General features: G+C 42.1%; 1 long non-coding RNA gene across 1 annotated transcript in view; it reads left to right on the top strand.

Annotated features, from left to right (window-relative positions):
- Positions 1-3,203: 3,203 nt before the first annotated feature.
- The window catches only part of LOC120619585 (uncharacterized), a 23,091-nt gene continuing 4,389 nt past the window's right edge, over positions 3,204-21,905 (top strand). The window contains exon 1 of the long non-coding RNA XR_005657566.1: positions 3,204-3,805. This is a non-coding gene — a long non-coding RNA (uncharacterized LOC120619585). The remainder of the gene's footprint in view (positions 3,806-21,905) is intronic.

Genomic DNA, 21,905 nt, shown 5'->3' with positions numbered 1-21,905 from the left:
ATAGAACTCTTCAAAATATGCTTTTTAAACTTTTAAAACTTTATAGAAAGCACAAACATTCCCTGCCAAGGCCACTTAAATATCTAAAATTTAACACAGCCAACTGACATTTAATAGTCTAAACAGATTTCAAATGAAACTCTAAGTTTTTTCCCTCAAAATTCATTTTATCCCAGTCCACCCACCCTCATTCAATAAAATGATCATTCATGTAGTTGTTCAAGGCAAAAACTCCACAGTCATCTTTGATTATTCTCTGGTCTTTACTCCCTGCATCCAATTCATCAGGAATTCCTATCATCTTTACTTCCAAAATACATCTCAGATGCATCTCTTTCTCTCCATTTCTAGTTTCTGCACCAGCCTAAGCCACTATTCTCGTTTCCCTGGCCTAAGCCATTAACCTTCAGACAGTCTCCCAGCTTCCTCAGCAATGCATTAGCCCATGACAATCTGCTCTCCACATGGATAAAATGCAAAGCTGTGAAAACGGAATAGATTTTCCTAAACACCAAAGCCTCTTAGGGGATCCTTCGCCCATGTGGGTTTATTGGGACTGCCAGGGAAACACAGATCATGTACTCATGTCCAAAGAGTAGGCCTTGTCAGGTATGAAATAATTATTTAAATGTGTATTATTGGGATCCTTTCTGAATTCGTATTTTTCAGGCTGAAGGATTGGGAGTGGCCAGGGAAGCCATTAGTGATTACTAAGAAACCAACACTACAAGTCCCGAACAAACCTGTGCACGAAGTCCCATAAAAATCTCATTTGTCTCCCCGTTCTCTCTGAATCAGCATTCTGGACACTGTCATAGATATCTTGTGAATTACACGCTTAAAATTACTCATTTATAACATCTGTTGGAAGGCAGCTACAGAAGCAGGTAATTTTTTCCCCTCTAGCCTCAGATCTGTATCAGCTTGCTTTCAGATTTTGTTTTGATTTTTCTGAGCATTCCCGAAGACCTCAGACCTCTTGTTGACTGGCTCAAAAGTCTCTGGGAGTATGTTCCAATTAATCTAGACTTTCTCTTTGACCCAATTGTGGAAACCAAACTCATGACAGGAATTATGCGAGACGGTGGCGTAAAGAGGCGAAAGAGACAGTCTCGATTAAAGGTACTCTCACAGAGCTAGGAGAGTCAGTGAAGACAGTACAGCACAAAAAGAAGTATCATTGGGATTTGCACAGGGTGTTGGTGACAATGGAAGAAGCATCTAATTCATCTTGGGTAACACCTAAGGGAAGAAGAGGCGAGGAAACGCTTCAAAAGTGACACCTGAGAACACTCTGATGGGAATGTAAAATGGCCTCCACTTTGGAAAACAGTCTGGCAGTTCCTCAAATCATGAAACGTGGAGTTACCACAGGACTCAGCAGTTCTACTCCCAGGTTATATAAAGAGAAATGAAAACATAGGTCCACACAAAGACTTGTACACGAATGTCCATAGCAGTTCATAGCTATTCATAATAGCTCCAAAGTGGAAACAATCCAAAAGTCCATCAAATGATGAATGGGTAAATAAAATGCGGTATCCATACAATGGAATATTATTTGACATTAAAAAGAAAAGTAGTATCATTGCATATTGCAATATGGATGAATCTTGAAAACATTATGCTAAGTGAAAGAAGCTGGTCGCAAAGGATCGACTGTTGTATGATTCCATTTATTTGAAATGTCCAGAATAGGCAAATCTATAGCAGCAGAAAATAGATTATTGTTTGTGTGAGGCTGGGGAAAATGGGAGGATTGAGAGAAAGTTTTGTTTTTTGGGTAGTGCTCTAAAAGTGATTGTAATGATGGATGCACAACTTTGTGAATATGCTAGAAGTCCTTGAATTATACATTTAAATGGGTAAAATGTGTGGTATATGAATTAAATCTCAATAAACTTGTTAAAGAAAACAGTGACACCAGAGGACCAGCGGAAGAGAAGGTTGTTGGGGAGAGAACATTCTAGGGAGCGACAATAAGAAAATCTACCCCACGAACAGACCTCTTGACTTCACTTCCAAAATGTACCCCAGATCCTTCTAGTCCCGTTTCCACTGCCCCACCCTCGTCCACGTCGCCTTCATCTCCTATCTGGACCATGGCAGTAGACTCCTAACTACTTTCACTCTCGTTCACTGTGCTGGAGAGTCTAATGGCAATATGAGACCATTCCTCTTCTCTGCAAGGACTGTAAATGTGAGAACCTCATTTTTCAGAATCCCTGCTGGCAGGACTCCAGGTTGGTTTCCCTTGTGAGCCCGGAAGGCTGAAGGGAAGTGGAGCCGCACCCGCTCCTGTGGCTTTGGCAGAGGTGCCCCGTCATCCTGTGAGTCACCCATGCTGGTGGCATTCCAGGCCACTGAGATCCCTGGGAACAGTCTCCTGGACTTCCAGCACCTGCCAGTGATTTCCTGAATGCTGATGGAGCTTCTGTGACCTCATCGCCCAGATTTTCCAACAGGCTTTTCATTTCTCATTCTCCATATTAAATCCATTCCTGCTTGAGATACATAGCATGGTCTCTGTGTGCTTGAGTGAGGTCCTTATACTGTATTCTCCACATAGCAGCTAGGGCCACATTAAAAAAAAAAATCATGTCACAATATTTTACTCCCCTTCTCAAAAATCTCTAACAATGGCTCCCCATGTGCTTGTCCTAAAACTCACATTCCATACAAGAATCTTAGTGATCTGACTCTGCTTCCTCTCCCTACTCATCTATTTGCACCCTCCTCCCGGCTCACCACCTTTCCACATCGGCCCTCTTCCTGTTCCTCCTATAAGTCCAGCTCTTCCCACTTGAGAGCCTTTGCATGTGCTGTTGGTTCTGCCTGGGACGCTCCACCCCAGGTTTCCCAGGGTTGATTCCTTCTCACCAGGTCTCAGCTCAAAGATCTCTCTCTCCTCAGAGAGTTGTTTTTGGACCACCATACCCAGTAAACTGGGCTCCTCCGTCACCCTCTATCACAACCTTGAGTTTGATCGTCTTTATCACTCTTATCACCTGCTGAAGTTATCTTGTCGACGCATGTCCTTTCTTGCTTATTATCTGTCTCCTTCCTAGAATAACGAGCTCCATGCAGGCAGGGGCTTTGGTTCACTGTATGTCCAGCACTTCGCTCAGTCTCTGGCACCTAGAAGCTTCACACACTCTTGCCTGGTGAATGTGCAGAATGGAGGAGGAATGAAGGGAGGCGGAGCTGTGAGAGCCTATCACAGTGCATGGCTGGAATCCACAGAGCTGATATGGTGGTGGTGGTGGGAGGTGAATGGGGAGGTTGCCCAGGAAGACAGGTGGCACAGGGCTTTGTTATTTCCTAGCCGTGCCGTGTTAGGAAAGGAATTTGAAAAACTCGGGGAAACTACAAAGTAACCTATTCATATACTTAACACAATATTATCCTGTACCTTCAGGATCTAGGTCCTAAAGACTCAGATTGAAAAAGATGTGCTTTCCGCCCTTGAGGAGTCCACATCTGCAAGAAAGAGAGACCCACAAGAAGTCACAAACGGGTGTCTTAAGTCATTCTTACCTCAAGGCTTCTCAGCCCTGGTGTCTGACCTCTACTTGTTTCTTACTGCACGGTGCCAGTGCGCTTCATCTTTTTTAGTGCCGGGACCTCCTCGAGGGCAATGATGGCTCTTTACAGGTTCCGTGGGTCCCGTGAGGTCCCTTCTGGATCCTTGTACTCAGAAAGCCACACCTCCTCCTTGACCGGAGGCCTCAGGCTCACCTTCAACACCGTGGGATCAAAATTCCTGAGCCTCCTGACCTTGGATTTGAGTGTCTTTTTACAACAGGTGGGTTCTTTATTCTCCTTACATCATCTCTCCCAGATGTTTATTCAGTAAGTCTCTATTTTGATGTGACTCTCCACTTTTCACATGCAGGTTTTATTTTATGTTATTTTTTACTACCTCATTTATTTCTCCTCTTCCCCCCGCTCTACCCCAACTCCCCACCCCCTCAGATACCCTGGTCTTTTTCTTTTTTTTTTCAATTAGAGTTGACATTCAATATTATTTTATATTAGTTTTAGGTGTACAGTATAGTGGTTAGAAGTTTATGTAACTTACTAAATAATCCCCCCAATTAGTCTCGTACCCACCTGACATTATGCATAGTTATTACAGTATTATTGGCTATATTTCCTATGCTGTGCTTTACATCCCTGTGACTATTTTATAACCACCAATTTGTACTTCTTAATCCCATCACCTATTTCACCAAGTCCCCGAACCCCCTCCCATCTGGCAATCACACTTTGTTCCCTATATCTATGAGTCTGTTTTCACTTTGTTTATTTTATTCTTTAGATTCCACATATAAATGAAATCATATATTCGTCTTTCTTCTGACTTATTTCATTTAGTATAATACACTCTAGGTTCAGCCATATCATTGCAAATAGTAAGATTTTATTTTTTATGGCTGAGTCTTCTACTGATGAGCACTTAGGTTGCTTCCATATCGTGGCTATTTTAAATAACACTGCAGTGAACCTAGGGGTGAGTATATTTTTTCAAATTAGTGTTTTGGTTTTCTTCTGATAAATACCCAAAAATGTAATTGCTGGGTCAATAAAGTAGTTCTATTTTTAATTTTTTGAAGAACCTCCAAACTGTTTTCCGTAGTGGCTGTACCAATTTGCAAATCTACCAACAGTTCACGAGGGTTCCCTTTTCTCCACATCTTCACCAACACTTGTTGTTTTTTGATTTATTGATGATAGCCATTCTGACAGGTGTGAGGTGACATCTCATTGTGGTTTTAATTTGCAATTCTCTGATGATTAGTGATGTGGAGTACCTTTTCATATGTCTATTGGATATCTATATGTCTTCTTTGGAGAAATGCCAATTCAGGTCCTCTGCCCATTTTTTTAATTGGATTTTTTTGTTTTTTGTTTTTGGTGTTGATTTATATGAGTAATTTTAAATTTTGGATACTAACCACTCATCAGATGTATTATTGACAAATATCTTCTCTCATTCAGTAGGTTGTCTTCTGTTGCTATGCAAAAATTCTTTAATTTGATGTAGTCTCTTTTGTTTATTTTTTCTTTTATTTCTTTTGCCTGAGAAGATATATCAGAAAAAATATTACTAAGAGCAGTGTTGTAGAGTAGGTCTTACATTTAAGTCTTTAATCTATTTTGAGTTTATTCTTGTATGTGGCATAAGAAGCTGCTCCAATTTCTTTCTCTTTTTTTTTTTTGCATATATCTGTCTAGTTTTTCCAACACCATTTATTAAATAGATTGTCTTTTCTCCATTGTATATCTTGCCTCCTTTGTCATAGGTTAAATGACCATATAGGTGTGGATTTATTTCTGGGCTCTCTATTCTATTCCATTGATCTATGTGTCCATCTTCATGCCGGTGCCATGCTGTTTTAATTACTATAGCCTTGCAGTATAGTTTGATATCAGGTAGCATGATACCTACAACTCTTTTCTTCTTTCAAGACTGCCATGGCTATTTGGGGTCTTTTATGGTTCTATATAACTTTTTGTATTATTTGTTCTAGTTCTGTAAAAAATGCCAGTGGTATTTTGATAGAGATTGCATTGAATCTAGATTGCCTTGGGTAGTATGGACATTTCAATGATGTTAATTCTTCCTATCCATGAGCATGGTATATATATTTCCATTTATTTGTATTGTCTTCAATTTCTTTTAACAACTTATAATTTTCTGAGAACAGATCTTTTACCTCCTTGGTTAAATTTATTCCTAGGTATTTTATGTGATTGTAAATGGGATTGTTTTCTTAATTTCTGTTTCTGATAGTTCATTATTGGTGTATAAAAATACAACCAATTTCTGAATATAAATATTATATCCTGCTACTTTGATGAATTCAGTTATCAGTTCTAACAGTTTTTTGGTTAGGGTTCTCTATATGTTGTATCATGTCATCTTCAAATAATGACATATTTTCATCTTCCTTTCTAATTTGGATGCCTTTTATTTCTTTTTTCTAGTCTGATTGCTGTGGCTAGGACTTCTAATACTATGTTAAGTGAAAGTAGTGAAAATACATCCTTATCTCATTCTTGATCTTAAGGAAAATGTTTTTAACTTTTCCCCATTGAGTATGATGATAGCTGTGGGTCTGTCATACATGGTCATTGTTATGTTGAGGTATATTCCCTCTCTTCCCACTTGCTGAGAGTTTTTATCATAAATGGATGCTGGATTTTGTCAATTGCTTTTTCTGCATCTATACATATGATCATAAGATTTTTATCTTTCAATTTGTTAATGTGGTATATCACATTAATCGATTAGCAGATATTGAACCAAACTTGCATCCCAGGAATAAATCAAACTTGATCTTTGTAATATATTGCTGAATTTGGTTTGCTAATATTTTGCTGAGGATTTTTGCATCTGTGTTCATTGGGGATATTGAGCTATAATTTTCTTTTTTTGTATTGTATTTGTCTGGTTTTGGAATCAGGGTAATGGTGGCCTCATAAAATGAGTTTGGAAGCTTTCTCTTCTCTTGAACTTTTTGGAATAGTTTGAGAAGAATAGGTGGTAATTTTTCTTTGAATGGTTGCTAAAATTCAGTTGTGAAGCCATCTGGTCCAGCACTTTTGTTTATTGGGAGTTTTTTGATTCTCGATTTGATTTCATTAGTAGTAATCAGTCATTTCAGATTTTTATTTCTTCTTGACTCAGTCTTGGGAGATTGTACATTTCTAGGAATGTTTCCATTTTTTTCCAGGTTATCCAATTTGTTGGCATACAATTGCTCATAATAGTTTCATTTCCAACTGTTTTTAAAATGGTTTTATGTCTCTTCTTATGCTTACTATCTCTTTGTTGAAGTACTCACTGAGATCATCTATTCTTCCCCTACATTCATTGAACATCCTTATAACCAGTGTTTTGAACTCTGTATCTGGTAGGTTGCTCACCTCCATTTCATTTAGTTCTCTTTCTGGAGTTTTTCTCCTGTTCTTTCATTTAGGACATGTTTCTTTGTTTTCTCATTTTGGCTGCCTCTCTGTGTTTGTTTCTATATATTAGGTAGATTTGGTATGTCTCCCAGTCTTGGCCAGGTGGCCTCATGTAGTAGGTGCCTATGTGGCCCAGTGGCACAGTCTCCGTGGTCACCTGTGCTGAGTGCTCCAGGAGTGTCCCTTATGTGGTTCGTATGTTCTCTCTTCTTGTCATTAAGCCTTGATTACTGTTGGCATGTCAGTTGGTATGACTCTCAGGCTGACTGGCTGTGAGGATTGGCCACACCCATGGGGTATGAGCTGTTGTGTGGGGGCTGACCCTACAGAGTGGGATTCGCCCCAGCTGGCTCCTGCGCCTGTTGAGACCATTGTTTTGGTGTGCTGCTTGTGGGACCAATCAGGTGATGCTCTGTTGTGGTCTGATGCCAGCCTCTAGGTGTGTTGGTTCTGGGGCCCTTTGGGAAGGGCTCTCAAGCAGGCTAAGGTAAGACACTGCCCGTCACTGCCTGGGGCTACCTGGTAGGATCTACAAAGTGATCGCACCTGGGAGAGGACACACAGTTAATCAAGGCTGGCTTCCACCAATATTGGTCCTTGGGCAGCTTAGCAAAAGGTCCAGGGGAACCTCCAGGCCTGAGGCTGCCTACTAGGTGGTACACGAGTTGAGTGAGGCGAGGTCCCAGGAAATCACCAGGGTAGGGCAAGTGGCATTCCCGAGTTATTGCAGATTCAGATCTGGTGCCAGTGATGAGCCTGTGGTTATTTGCAAAAGTCTCAGATCACACTGAGTCTAGCCACTGCAGACCCCTGAGATTTGTTCAAGAAATACTGTAGCTTGGACCAGGACTTGTTGCCCACCACCTGAATTGCCTCTGGAGGTGCAAGAGCTGTTGACTGATGCTGAAAGAGCCTTCTGCAGAGAAGGCCAGGTGGGGCTGTTTTCCCAGCCATGAATATGCCCCCAGCAATTCTCAATTTGGGTGGGGTAGGGTCTTAAGGAGTCATGAGGTGGAGTGAGCAGATCTAACCAGGCCAATGCAGATTCAGATTTGGCCCTGTGGGGGGAGGCTCAACACAAGCAAGATGGCACCCAGCAGCAGGCTGCACAGGAGGAGGGCTCAGCACAGGGCTGATGGCGCTGCCCTTCCAGCCCTCTCCCAGAAGCCACACAACTAGGTCTTTTCCTGTTTTCCTCTGGCACCTCCCGTGCTGCTGTCCCTCAGCTGGAGCTGAGGGTGAGTGTCTGTGAGTGAGTCTGTGTGTGGGCCCTATAAGGAGACATCTGGGTTTCCAGCAACCAACCATCTCACCCAGATGCTTGTAACCCTCACTGACTTTTACAGCCAGATTTTGTGAGGACTCTTCTTCCTGGCACTGGAACCCTGTGATGGGGAGCCCCGGTGTGAGGCTGGAACCCTCACTCTTCCAGAGGGACCTCTGCAGTTGAGGTATCCCTCCTGATGCTCGGCCACCACACGCAGGTCGGGGGCCAGCCCATTTCGTGTTCTGCCCCTCTGACCAGTCTCAATGTGGCCTCTTGTTCATATCCTTAGTTATAGGAGTTCTGTTCAGCTGGTCTTCAGATGGCTTTCCAGGTTGATTGTTCCATAATTTAGCTGTAATTTTAATGCGGTCATGGGAGGAGGTGAGAGCAGCATTTACTTACCCCACCATCTTGACTGCAACTCTTTTATTTCTCCTCTTTTAAACTCTCTTTGCTAAATTTTGCTCTGTGATTCTTTGTGAGTGGGATTCTGGTTTGTACCCCTTAAGGTTCCCAGAGCCTAGCAGTATCCACGGAAATCTCTTCTATGTCCCCAGAATTTTATTCATACCCCGTAATTGTTTTAGGCACAGCATATGGCTTGTATCTGTTTCTAAGCTGGTTCTGGCATTGGACTGAGAACTCACTAAAGGCAAGAACTTGGTCTTTGTTGCCTCTTTACTCTTAGTTATTGCATGTGCCTAGTACAGAGTGGGCAATCATGGTTCATAGGATGGCAGTTTGATGGGCTGCAGTGACGATAATGACTTCAGACCCATCCACTACTCTTGACTGAGTGTAAGTAAAAAATTTATGTGAACAGCCTTTTCTCCATCTCCCTAAAATCTGCCAAGATGATGCAGCTGCCTTCAGTACTGGTGGGTAAGGAGGAAGAGAAGTTGTGTTTCTTGTCATACTTCCAATTTTAAGGTTTTTCAGGGCTTTGTTTTTTTTTTTCTCTTTCTATTGGGGAATTGAGGGTTTAAGAAGGACTGAGTATTTTACCTGCTTCTAATTCACCCAGGACTGGACCAGAAGCTGTGTCTGAGACAAGACGATGCTGGTGGGAATGGGAGGAGACTGAGAGGGTTGGTTTTGATTAGAAACAAAGAAAAAAACCCCAGGAAAATGCTTTCTTCAAAGATTTACAACATGTTCATTCAATAAATCTTTATTTATTGCCCAAAGCTGATTTCTTTTGGAAGATTACTTTGGTATAGAGTCTAATAGTAAAGGCAACTTAATAGTATTGGAAAGTTCTAGGCAAAGTAGTTGTTCTACCCAGTCCACATGTGTGACTTAAAAAAAAATCTTTTGTGTGAGGTAGGGGTGGGGTGGCGGTGTCCGATTCATAGATGGAAAAATCCGTCCCTTTGAGACCAGCAGGAATGCTATTATTGTGCTGCCCTGGATTTGTGACTGCTGATGTAAAATCATCTTTTACCTAATGATGCCTGCTTCTGATCAGTTCTTCTTGAGAAATAATTTTTTTCCTCTTCTAACTATGCATCTGACTTCACATTTGTCAGAGTGTTGATCAAGGGCTCTTTCTTCTTTTAATAAATGTGATGTATCCATTCCAAAGCATTCCTTCTATAATTAATGACAATAAGATCTGGTTACCTGTGGAGAGCTGAGACATTGAAAAAGAAGCAGGGAAACTGCAAGATGGTACCGGCAGCCGAACAACAGTGCTCTCTGCCCTCTGCATCCCTCTCCCAGGTGGCACCCACTACTCAGAGACCCTTGCCTGCCTCGCAGGGCCCTGGTCCCCCATCAGGGCTTCTCTTGATGCTTTATTTGTTTAGGAGAAAAAGTTGGATTGCCGTATGCAGAGGTATGTTGTTTAGGAGGGGAACAGGCACTTTGTTCAGATTTCCCATTTCAAACCAAAAATGACTCCCTGTTGGGTGCAGACAGATCGTTGTTTTCATTATTTGTCTCACAGATTAATACGACCCACTCTCCTCTGGTGCTGTGTCGAGAGGCTGGCTCCAAAGGACCCCATCTCCTCTCTAGATGTGCTTGCAGTGCCTGGCTCAGGATGTTATATTTGTCAGCGTTCAATAAATAGATCCTGAAACTTTTCATCTTGCCTGGAGAAGCAGTCTCTTTGTGTTCACTGTGATGTGTTTGCGGGGAAAGTTCTTTTTGGCAGATGGTGCCAATAGCATCATCATTTGAGTGTGGCAAATTTGGGTGGTTTCCTTTGACATCTCAAGTTCTGCTTCTTCAAGGCCAATGTAAACATCATTATGAGTCATACGTCATGGATCAATGTATAGAAACTCCGATAATTGCTTTATGTCTATAGATAATATCTCTGGAAGGATACCTGAAAAACTGGTAATAGTAGTTACTGCTGGGGAAATAGATTGGGAAATTGCTGGTGGAAATGGGGAGTAGACCACATTTCACTCTCTAGCTATCTGATATAATTGGAAAAAATTTCCATGTGAGTGTGGTACCCATATGAAAAATAATTAAAATGCAAAAGAAAGATACTAATGAAGATGTCCATACATAGGCACCCATATCCACTCTTACTTTCTTCCCTTGTTTGGACCTTCCTTCTATTAGGAGTGTAGGATGCTACATTCAGTTAGTCTGCCTGAAACCTTGAGATATGAGGATGGCTCAGAGAGGATAGCTCAGGAAAACTGGCTTGCTTGAGACAGTTCCATGAAATGAGAGAGAAACCTGGAAGTTACAAACTGCCTGGCTCCAGGCAGCCTAAGACAAAACAGGGTATAGTTTATAGACTTATGAAGGTCATCAGTGGCATCTACGGCCCCATAGGTATAAGCATTGTTTCCCCCTTTTCACAAATGTACATACTGAGGACATAATAAGGAGCAAAATACACCCAGAATTGCATAGAGCAAGGAGCTGTTTGCAACTGGATTTTCAGAGGTAGACCTGCCCCAGCTGCCCCTGGGTGGTGGTCCGGCACCTACATTTGCTTTGTGGGGCCATGAACCCTTCCCCCTTCCTCCTGAAACCTGTGACACAGTCATGGCCACTTTTTCTGGGGGTCTGCACTGTGGGAAGGACCAAGACCTTGAACTAGAATGATTCAGGGAATCTGAAGACAGGCAGAGATGATGGCTTTCTCTTCCAGCTGATGTCCAAAACTGATTCTTTGCAATGACTGTGTCTCTATACCCTAGGACTGAAGCTTGCCACTCATTGGCAATGCCACCTAGGTCACATGCTTGATATCCCTGAGCTGCTTCAGTTTTTCTTTAGATTAGTGGTCCTTAACGTTTTTGGTACCAGGGACCAGTCCTCCTATGAGAAGCTAATGCCTGATGATCTGAGGTGGAGCTGAGGCAGTGATGCTAGCGCTGGGGAGCGGCTGCAAATACACTGAAGCTTCGCTCACTCGGTGGCCGCTCACCTCCTGCTGTGCGGCCAGGTTCCTAACAGCCCACAGACGGGTACTGGTCCATGACCTGGGGGTTGGGGACCTCTGCTCTAGATCACGACTGACAGTTTTATCAAGATTTCCCTAAGATAAAATATTACACTCACAATTTTTTAAAAAAATAATATGGGCAGGGTTATTTGTGCTGGACACTTACTAAATGAGGGCCTATCCGGTTACTGGTCACAACACAAACAGAACACGGGGAGAACCACAGCATCCTTTTTGCCAAATTCTCCTTCTTCAGATGAACTACTTAGGACGGACTCAAATTCCAGTACCAGGTGATTCCGGCCTAGGTGGTACCAGGCATCACTCGGGACTTTTGTTGTACTTTTATATAGTATCAACAGTGACCTTCTGGAGAGATCTGCACTGCTGGTATTGTTTACAATAATCATCATAGCTCATATTTATTAAAGCCCTCTCTAGGTCTGGGTCTGGTGCTCTTCTAAGGCACTTTACGTGTGCGATGGATTTCTCTAAAACATGTGTGGTAGAAACCTTGTCACTTTTTTTCCCCCCTAAATTAAATCAACTCTGGTCCTAATGCTGCAGTTTGAATTGTTATGGGAAAGTCCACCTTGTTAGTCTTTCTCTCTCTTGGGTTTTACCTAGGGAGAACCTAGGGCTAAAGCACTGTAGGAAAAAGGGGCAAGAAGCCTCCGTATATGAAATAGAGGGGGTCCCTGCTGAAGATGGTCACTGCCTTAGTACTTGGAGCCCCTAAAATCTGGACAGCTCCATTGGCGGCCAGCCTCACTCTTTGCTGGGCTGGCCATGGAGACCCTCCTTGCTGCTCTGTGGTCACGTAACTTATGACAATTCTCATAGCCCTCCCATCTGGGGTCCTGCCACCCCTGGACACTGTGTCCTTGTGGTTTTGTGAAAATACCAAACCTCTCTCTTGTTGCAATTCTAGGGTTTCAAAAGTTTGGGGAATTGCATCTCCCAGCCCTTCGACCCCAGGAAAATCAGCTTTACTGCCTTCGATGGTTAGTGTTATGTGTCAACTTGATAGGGCCATAGGGTGTCCAGGCATTTGGTTAAACATTATTCTGGGTATGTCTGTGAGGGTGTTTTTGGATAAGATTAATGTTTGAATCAGTAGGCTCAGTAAAGCAGATCACTTTCCCAAATGTGGGTGGGCCCTATCAAATCAGTTGAAGGCCTGAAAAGAACAAACATGCTGAGTAAGAGGGAACTCCTGCCTAACTGTGAGCTGGGACATTGTTCTTTTCAGACTCGACTGAAACATCAGCTCTCCTGGGTCTCTAGCTGGCCGACTGCAGCTCTTAGAACTTGTTAGCCACCATAATTGCGGGAGCCAATTACTTATAACAAACCTCTCTCTCTTTTCCTCTCTTTCTATATGTATATATCCTCTTAATTCTATTTCTCTGGAGAACTCTGACTAATATACTGCCTTTTTGTGAGACCAGACCTGGAATTACTGGAATAATAAAGACTTCTTTGGATGTCTCCAAGGAAATGGAAAATTTGTTTTTTTAGATCTTAAATGAGAAAAGCTACCGCCTTCTTCTAGAGAGAGCGTAGCCTTCAAGAATCAAGACCTGGCTTACTCTTGAGGCAAGAATAAAAAATGTTTCTTTCATTTTTTTTTAGAAAAATCCATATGCATAAGAAAAAGAACACTATTGCTCAATGCTTACAGTCGTTTTTTTTGTTTGTTTGTTTTTGTTTTTTTCTGATAAGGAAGCTGAGGCCTTAGAGAAGTCAGCTAACTGCCCTAGACTAGGTTCTACAGGCCATACCCAGTAAGGTTGGGGTTTACACTTGGGCAAACTGACTCTAAACACTCAGGCTGCACTTCTCTGGATGTTGCTATGCGTGTATCTCGGTGTGCAAAAGTGGATTGCCCAGGACCTTCTGAAATAGTTCTGGGTGACGGCTCTGGCTTTGTCACTTCCTAACTGCATGACTTTGGGTTGTTACATAGCCTCACCCCGCCCCTTCCCGGTATGCAATGCCTCCTGGCCACACTAGCTTTCTTTCTGCATCTTCTTTCTGCTTTTGTCTCAGGCCCTCGGCTCTTTCTCTTTATTCTGCTTGAAAAGCCCTCTCCACTATGTTTTCATGGGCGAACTGTCATTATTGAGCATGCTGCTTACATGTTACCGCCTCTCCCCAGAGCACTCTTGCTGAAGCGGCAGCCCTTTTCCTAACAAATCGCCCTGTGACAAACCAAACTACTCCATTCTCTTTATCGTGCTTAGTGGTACTTGAAATAATGTATTTTTTTGTCTAAGTGTTTATTTTTTATTTTTTCCCGCTAGAACGTCAGTTCCTTGTGGTGCACTGTGTCTTTCATAGTCACCGCTATATGCTTGGCATACAGAATAGTCAGTGCTTGGTCCCTAACAGATGCCCAATAAACATCTATGAGCTACCTAACTTGCCGGCCCTGAGTTTATTTTCATGTGTAATATTGAATTGATGTTACTAACTTTTAGCATCATTGTTAGGAACTGAGGGATTATGTGCACCTAGCTCAGGGCTTGGTGCTCAATAAATAGTAGCTATTCTGGTACCCAATGGCTGCTTTTTTGCACCAGCTGAGGCATTGAAAACTTGGTTTACTGAATGCAGTCTTAGCAGCAAAGTTATCCCCAAAGCACTGCCTTGCCTGTCCTCAGCCTGGGGAAAATAAATCACATTTTCTATTTAAGAGTGACTTAACATCGTCACAATAGAAACTTTATCTGTTTAGTCTTACCTATCATTTTTCTCTTCCGAACCCCTCCTTGCATCTCCCTCCCTGGGAAGGTGCTCATATTTACCATGTGGGTTCTAATCTCCGCTGTATTCCTGTCTGCCATGATGATCGATCTTTAGCTAACAAATGAGTGTAGATGACAGTGGGCTGCTGTCCCATTTGGCCTCTGATGGAGTGTGTGGGTGCTCTGTAAATCATCGTGGGAGAAGCAGGCTGAGGGCTGCTCAGGCAGCGCTTCAGGAGGGTTCTCTTTCCACAAAGCTGTGCTCTGTTGAAGAGACCCCAGGCACCCTGCCAACGCTTTCTTCTCTGGGTGAGGTGGTGGCGTCTTTGTCTGGCCCAGGATTAAGGCCAGAGTGGATTTGTGCTTTTGTGGCTGGTTCCTTTGCATCCTTGAACTCTCATAAATCAGAACACGGCCGACACAGCCCAGAGGTCAGGAAGCCAGGGCCTCCTGGGGCCTCAGTTTAGCCTTTTTGTGACAAATTATAATAATAAGATGATTGAAAAAAGAATCTTTGAACAAATTTTGGCGGTGAAAATAGTCATGCTTTGTTAGGCTCTCCCCGCTCCCTCCTGCATTTGTGCCATAAGGCAGAATCTGCGGGTGTGTCATTTATATAATTTCTGGCAGCACCATAGATAGAACCCAGCAACCTCTGACGATGATGATGATGCTGATGAGCGCTAATGTTTATGAGACTTGCCAGGGACCCTGCACCATTAATCGCTTTACATACAGATATATTTAATCTTTCAGGAATAATGAACTAGGGAAGCAGGTCAAAGACCTATTTGGTGGTGATGAATGCAAACTAGAGACAGAATCCTGACTTTAAAATTCAGAAAGGGAGAGTTTAGTATTTATTCGGTATTTACACCAGGTTCAGCCCTTTTGCATAAGGTATTTCTTCTGCCAACCTTGCAAGTTAGGGTGCCTCATACCTACATTTTTATAGGTGAAAACTGACTCAAGAATATTTAGTATCATGTCCAAGATTACACATGGTTGCTAAGTGGCAGAGGCAGAATTTAATCAGATTTGTCTGACTCTAAACTCTGGTTATGGATAGAAAAGGTCCAAACAGGGTCCATCAACTACGTAGACAGTAGGATTGAGAAGTCCACCTGCTAGAAGAATTTTTCTTCTGAGCCTGAGAGTTTTCTTCTAATACTAATACATATGCAAACCAATCTGCACACACCCAAGTCTGAGTAGAACTAAAAAACTCTTGAAAAGCACCGTGAAAACTGCAGAGATTGAACTATTCAAAGCTTTCACTTTATCATTATTTCAGCATCTAAACTTGTCATTTTTATGGTCTTTTGAATTAATAAGAGATGGGAATACTCGTTGACACCGACAGAGTGGTACACTGCGTGTTATATAAACTGCTCCGTGCAACCCCACCTGATTGCTATAGAGACACGAATCCATACATTTCACCATCATAACCCATAATCGTAACCTGACATCCATTCATGTTAAAACACTGTAACTCTTTTTAGGAGGAGAAAAAAACTACATGCTGCTTTTTACTGGTTGATTTATTGTTACCTGACAATATTGGGCATATTAAATTTTAATATTGGCGCTGTCTTTTTCACCATAAGTCTTGTGCCGAGGAGCTCAGAAATGATTTCACTTTAAAAGAAACATTTATTGCACTATATAAGCAGGTAGGTAATTCCTTCCTCTGCGAAACTTGTGGATTATTTCCTTTCTGAGGTGTGAGAAGTTTTGATTTGCACTTGTGTCATTTAGGTGCAAAGAAAGAGTGATTTACTATTTCCATTGGCATTAATGATGTTTGTTTCTGTATCATTTTCCAACTCCCACTATGGATAGTGCCTCACAGTTTACTAGGCAGACTATTCAACTTTTTACTATAAATATCAGGGAGAAAGAATGAAAAAAACTGCTTTGGATTTCAGCCTAATGTTCAAATGGGTCCCCAATGACATTGGAAAAGAGACAATCCAGTTATGGAGGCTATGGCTACAGAGCACCTGTCATTTCTAGTTCATTTCTTGGAACCATTAAAACTCTTTAGGGAACATAGCAACCTTCTGATCCTTACAATGAGATGATTCCCACGATAATTTATGCTTTTACCAAAGACAAGACATCTCTTTTGCTGTGGCTACTTCTCACTACCGATTTTCTCCATTCATCTCTACTCTGACCTTTTGTCACCATTTTTGAAAAAAATATATCAATCTGTAAAAATAGCATGTGAGCATTCTGTCATGACACTTCCTGGGGATCTCTACAAAATGGATATGAAAGAAACTATTTGTCACTGATCCAACGTCCACTTTCTTTTTCTTCCTTAGTTGCAAAAGCTGATTTTATTTGGAGTGACAATATACTTGTCTAAGATATAAATTTCCCAGCCTCCATACAGCCATTCTGGCTAATGACATGGAAACAGAAGTTATTGAGTCGATCCTTGGGAAACTAGAATTGTGAGATGGATAGTTGGTGTGGACCCACATTTGCCTTTCCCTTCTACATTCCATTTCCTGTTGGACTGTGGACTGATGGTTGGCCCTCTAGTAGCCATGTTGAAAAAAGAGTCAACCTTCAGTTCTTATAATAAGGATAGTGGACAGAATGATAGAAAGATCCCGAGTGCCCGATGACTTAGTTGAGCCGCTATGTCAATCACATACCACCTACCTTGGAGTTTTTTATAAATGAAAGAACACATTTCTACTTTATGTAAGCAAGTATAGTCATGTCCTTTTATGAACATCTGGGAAAGCCAGTCACCATATTGTGAGGACACTCATATAGCTCTACAAGGAGGTCCACGTGATGAAGAACTGAGGCCTCCTGCCGACAATCAACATTGACTTGTCAGCTGTGTGAGCGGGCCACCTCGGAAGTGGGTCCTACCAGCCCAGTCAAGCTTTCAGGTGACTGGGACCTCGGCTGGCAACTTGCTACGACAGCACGAGAGACCCAAGGCAACTAAGCTGCTCCTGAATTCCTCACCTTAGAAACTGTGTGAAATAATACATATTTATTATTATTTTAAGCTGCTACAGCAATATATAAACAATATGGACCTTATTATTATGTACATATTTTTATGTATATATTTTAAAGCTGGTTGCATCAAGTAATGCAAAACCTCGATATTCTGAAACCCTGTAAGAGCAAATATTCACAGGGGAATTTAAGTGCCTTCCCACTTTAAGGCATTATCGTTAAATATGGTTGCAGACTTAACAGCTTTTTTAGCCACTCTTATGAATACAGAAGATAATTATCCTCATGAATTTCACATTCCACTAAACAAGCATTTTCTTAACTGACCGTATGGCGAGTCAGAATTAGACTAAACTCTCCATCTTCTCCTCTCCTACTCTCTCATTATGCCTCCACCCCCAGCCCTGGAAGGCTAGAGTGAACCACTGGACTCCAGGCCATAGAGGACAGAAGATTCCCAGAGCACTTACCTCTCCTTCTTAATGATACCCCGCGTTTTACAAGGAAAACCAGCCTTTGGAAAAGAACATATTTCCCCAATTTCAAGTTCAATTTAACTTGGGGAAAATGAAATTGCCTTCTCATTTTGAAGTGAGGTTTGCATGGTTACTGCTTGAGTTCTCCAGTGATGGACCCCCATACCTTTCCCTGATTTCCATAAACACTTATTAAGTTTCCAGACACCAGACTTAGCTTTACAGTGGCCAGCACCTTCCCCATAGATCATAAACTCGACCTTAGACCACTCTGAAACTAGTAATCTTCCACGTTGACCCCTGAGCATGATGAGAGGTTGTGCAGAGTTGCAGGACATGATGTGTATCTCTCTAGAGCATCTTTTAGGTAAGGTGTTAAGTTTCAAGACCTAAAGTTTCTCGGTCATTTGATTATGATGCTCTACCAATTGTTTGCCCCACCTCTGTATCAAGTGTGTTAAGCAAAGCTGCAGGAGAGGAGCCGTGTCTAGACCAAAGCAGGAAGACCGTGCTAACTGGAGGGTGAAAGGGCCTGGAACATTTCTGTGACAGCCCTGCACTTGTCATAATATCAGGAGTGAAGGCTGTCACATCCACAGGGCAATTCATTATCCCTCATCTCAAACCTGTCTGTTTATTCCAAAATTCAAATTCTGACTACATTCAGATAATAAGTATCAGAGACTTCAGCAGAGTAATGGCTGAATTGTCCAGCTGAATTTACTCATATTCCCCTGATTAATCCATCTCACTGCCCAAAGCTACAATTATCCCTCAAAATCTCATTTTAATGTGGATTTTTGTCATTGTCCTCTTTCTCTTCTGTCCCTTCCTTCTCGACTCGTTTTTGTGCACATGCTTGCAGGTTAAAAATTGAGGCTTCTGACTCAATTGGTTGGATCTTCCCTCCCTCCCTCTTTCCCTTCCTTCCACCCTGTTTTATTTTTTAGGGGGTGTTGAATTGTCCAGTATGCAAACTTCAGACAACAGAGAAGGAGTCATTGTTGGCTTAGTTCTATACCAGAAACATTCGGAGAGTGTATAGTATCCCCGTTTCCCCCCACCCCGTCCCCCATCAAAGCTACCTAGGGATGTGCATTCATAACGTTTCCAGCCCGGCAGACACAATTGGATTATAAATTGGGAGCTGGGATTGTCTGATCAATTAGAGCTCCTCCTGCTGGAAGGAGGGAATAGTGCACCTGTGGGCTTTGCTGTCATCCTCAAAGTTAGGCAATCTGGTGGCAGGTCTGCTTGGAAAGGCCTTTTCTTTGATTGGCGGTGGGGTGGGAGGAGGACAAAGAGAAAAGCTTTGTCTTGCTCTTGCTAAATAGACTACATAAAGGAAATCATTTACAAGATGTTCTGTTCATTGCCACTAAAGGGTAACTGCTTATTTTTTTTTCTTTTACAAACAGAGAGCTTATTTTCTGCTCTCATCCAATGCCCAAGGTGGCAATCTCAAAGCAGCATGAAGTAAATGGCAGGGAGCAATTCGGATGCAATTTATTCCCAAGCTCAGCTTGTGTGTTGGTATCAACTTGACTAAAATCACTATCAAGTGAATATATAAATACATTTACTATATAAATAAAGACCTACATATATATGTATATTATATATCATATCACCTTCCAGTTATTGTCAGAGGAAACGAGCCTTAACACACTGATAATTTTGGACTGAGATGAAGGTATTTGCTATGTTTGAAAACCAAACGAAACATGTACCTTAAGCCAGCTGGGTCGCTCTGGGATCCATTTGTTTTGTCTTCTCGAAAGTTGTAATAATAAGAACAACTACCATTTAGGGAGTTATGACTGTGTGCCAGACTCACAGTGGTTTTTATTTGTCGACTTTTGTTCTTATCAACCTGGTGAGGGGGGTGGTGGAGAATCGAGTATTTAGCTTGTGGGAGACATGAGGTTTTTGCACCAGCTGTAGCTAAAAAGTCCTGGAGATCAAGAATAATTAATAACTCTGTCCGCCTTCCCCACCAATTCTCTCATTCTCTCCACACACCTCCCTCCAGCTGCCATTTTGGACATCTGGGTTTGTAAGTCTTTATCCAAAACCACTGGGATATCAATGTTTGACTCGGGGAAAGAGATGTTTGACCCTCTCCTCCTCGTATAGCTCTGTCTTGGACAAAGTCTCCACCATTCAGCCCTCAATAGAGCATCTGCTTGAAACCCTCCTTCCACCTCACACATGCAGTTGTTCTGCTGGCCATGGACTCCTGAGGGTTTTAGCTCTTTATTACCACATCCATTCTGTGCACTTTCTCTCCATCTCCATTGCCATGGTCTCCTCTAGGCTTCCATCAGCTCTCTTCCTTTCATCCACTACTAGCTTAACTTGAAACTCGACTCCAGAGGTTTTGTAAAAAATGTTAAGATCTTTAAGGGCAAAAACTCAGGCTACTTTCTCTTTTGGATAGTCACAATAGTGATTCCTAAATTATGGACTGAGGACTGCATGGAGCAAAGGCTTAAGGAAATATTACAAGAGATTCTTGGGTCTGTTATCTGTGGATTGGATAAATAAGAAATGTATTAGTCTGTTTGAGATGGTATAACAAGGGACCATAGACTGGGTGGCTTATAAATAACAGGAATGTATTTTTCACAGTTCTGGAGGCTGGGAGTCCAACATCAGAGTGCTGGCATGGTCGGGTTTCGGTGAGATCTCTTTTCTGAGTTGCAGACCTCTCATTGTATCCTCATATGGCAGTAAAGGCCAAGGAGCTCTGTGGGATTCTCTTTTATGAGAGCATTAATGCCATTTATGACCTAATCACCTCCCTAAGGCCCCACCTCCTGACACCATCACATTATGGGGATAGGGTTTCAACACATAATTCAAGGGAAGGGGGTACAAACATTTAGTCCATGACAGTATCGAAAATAAGCATAGAAATATTTTCAAATATATGTAAATGCTGTTTTGATTATAAAATTCAAATTTAAAGAATTGCTAAATTTATCATTGAATTTTTCATTGGATAGTCTAAAAATCAATAAATGCTAAAAATAGATATTTTATCTCATGGGGACCCATGATAGCTTTTCATTAAAGATGGGTCTTCAAACTTGAGAAGGGGTCTTGGAACATCTACACCTGTGTGAGTTGAGCATAAGACTGATGATTCGATTGGCACCTGCTACAGCCCAATGGTGCTCAATAAATGCACATGCCAGTTCAGACCCATGGCTTGCTTCTTTGTGGGTTTGAAGATGAGCCAGCGAATGCTGCCCTAACAGTACTTTGATTCCTAAAGTAGGTCAAGGGATGTAGAAATAAGCTACTTGGCTTCTGCTATACTCAGGTGCAGAGAAATAATCGAATGCAGGCCCCATTCAGGCTCCATTTTAGTCCTGGACATTTGAGGGAGTGAAGTGTGCTCAGTTTATAGAGAAAACACAAGTGGATTTTAAATGGCAATTTTTACCAATTTGTATTCGTGTGAAGACTTATATTGGAGCTGTTTCCATCTCTGCTTGTTCTGTTTATTCAGCATAAATGTTTGGAACATGCAGTTGTTCTGCTGGCTTTTATCAGATACTCTGTCCCAAGGTATCAGGGGGAATATCTTCATTATTAACATCATAAGAGGGAAGCAGGATGCTTGTGGAAACTGTCTGCATATTTCTAGATCTTGCCTTGTGTTATGTACCAGATGCTAATTAGAACTCAGCTAACAGTGGCAGGATATCAAAGGAGGAAATGATCCGCATGAATGTGTAGTGTAGTGACAGCAGTGAGTGTGGCTGCCGGGTTCAGAGTTTGCCAGTTGAAGAAGAGAGATTGGAGGATGGAAAGTAATGAGAAGCTCCTTACCTGCGGGTTTCTCGTTGCCTGAGAACTGAGCAAGCACCTCTGGGGAGAGACCCCAGTGTCTGCGCTGCCCTATACATCTTGCCTGTGCAGGATGGGACCATTTCTTTGCTCACTAAAGCAGCTATGAAGGCACATCTGATGCCACTTCTAGAAGGGCTGGAAAACCAGTGTCCAAAGGTGAAGGG

Source organism: Pteropus medius, unplaced genomic scaffold (assembly GCF_902729225.1).
Source record: "Pteropus medius unplaced genomic scaffold, Ma_sr-lr_union100, whole genome shotgun sequence".
NCBI lineage: Eukaryota > Metazoa > Chordata > Mammalia > Chiroptera > Pteropodidae > Pteropus > Pteropus medius.
The sequence above is the reverse complement of the archived record's forward strand: the minus strand, read 5'-3'. Positions and strand labels throughout refer to the sequence as shown.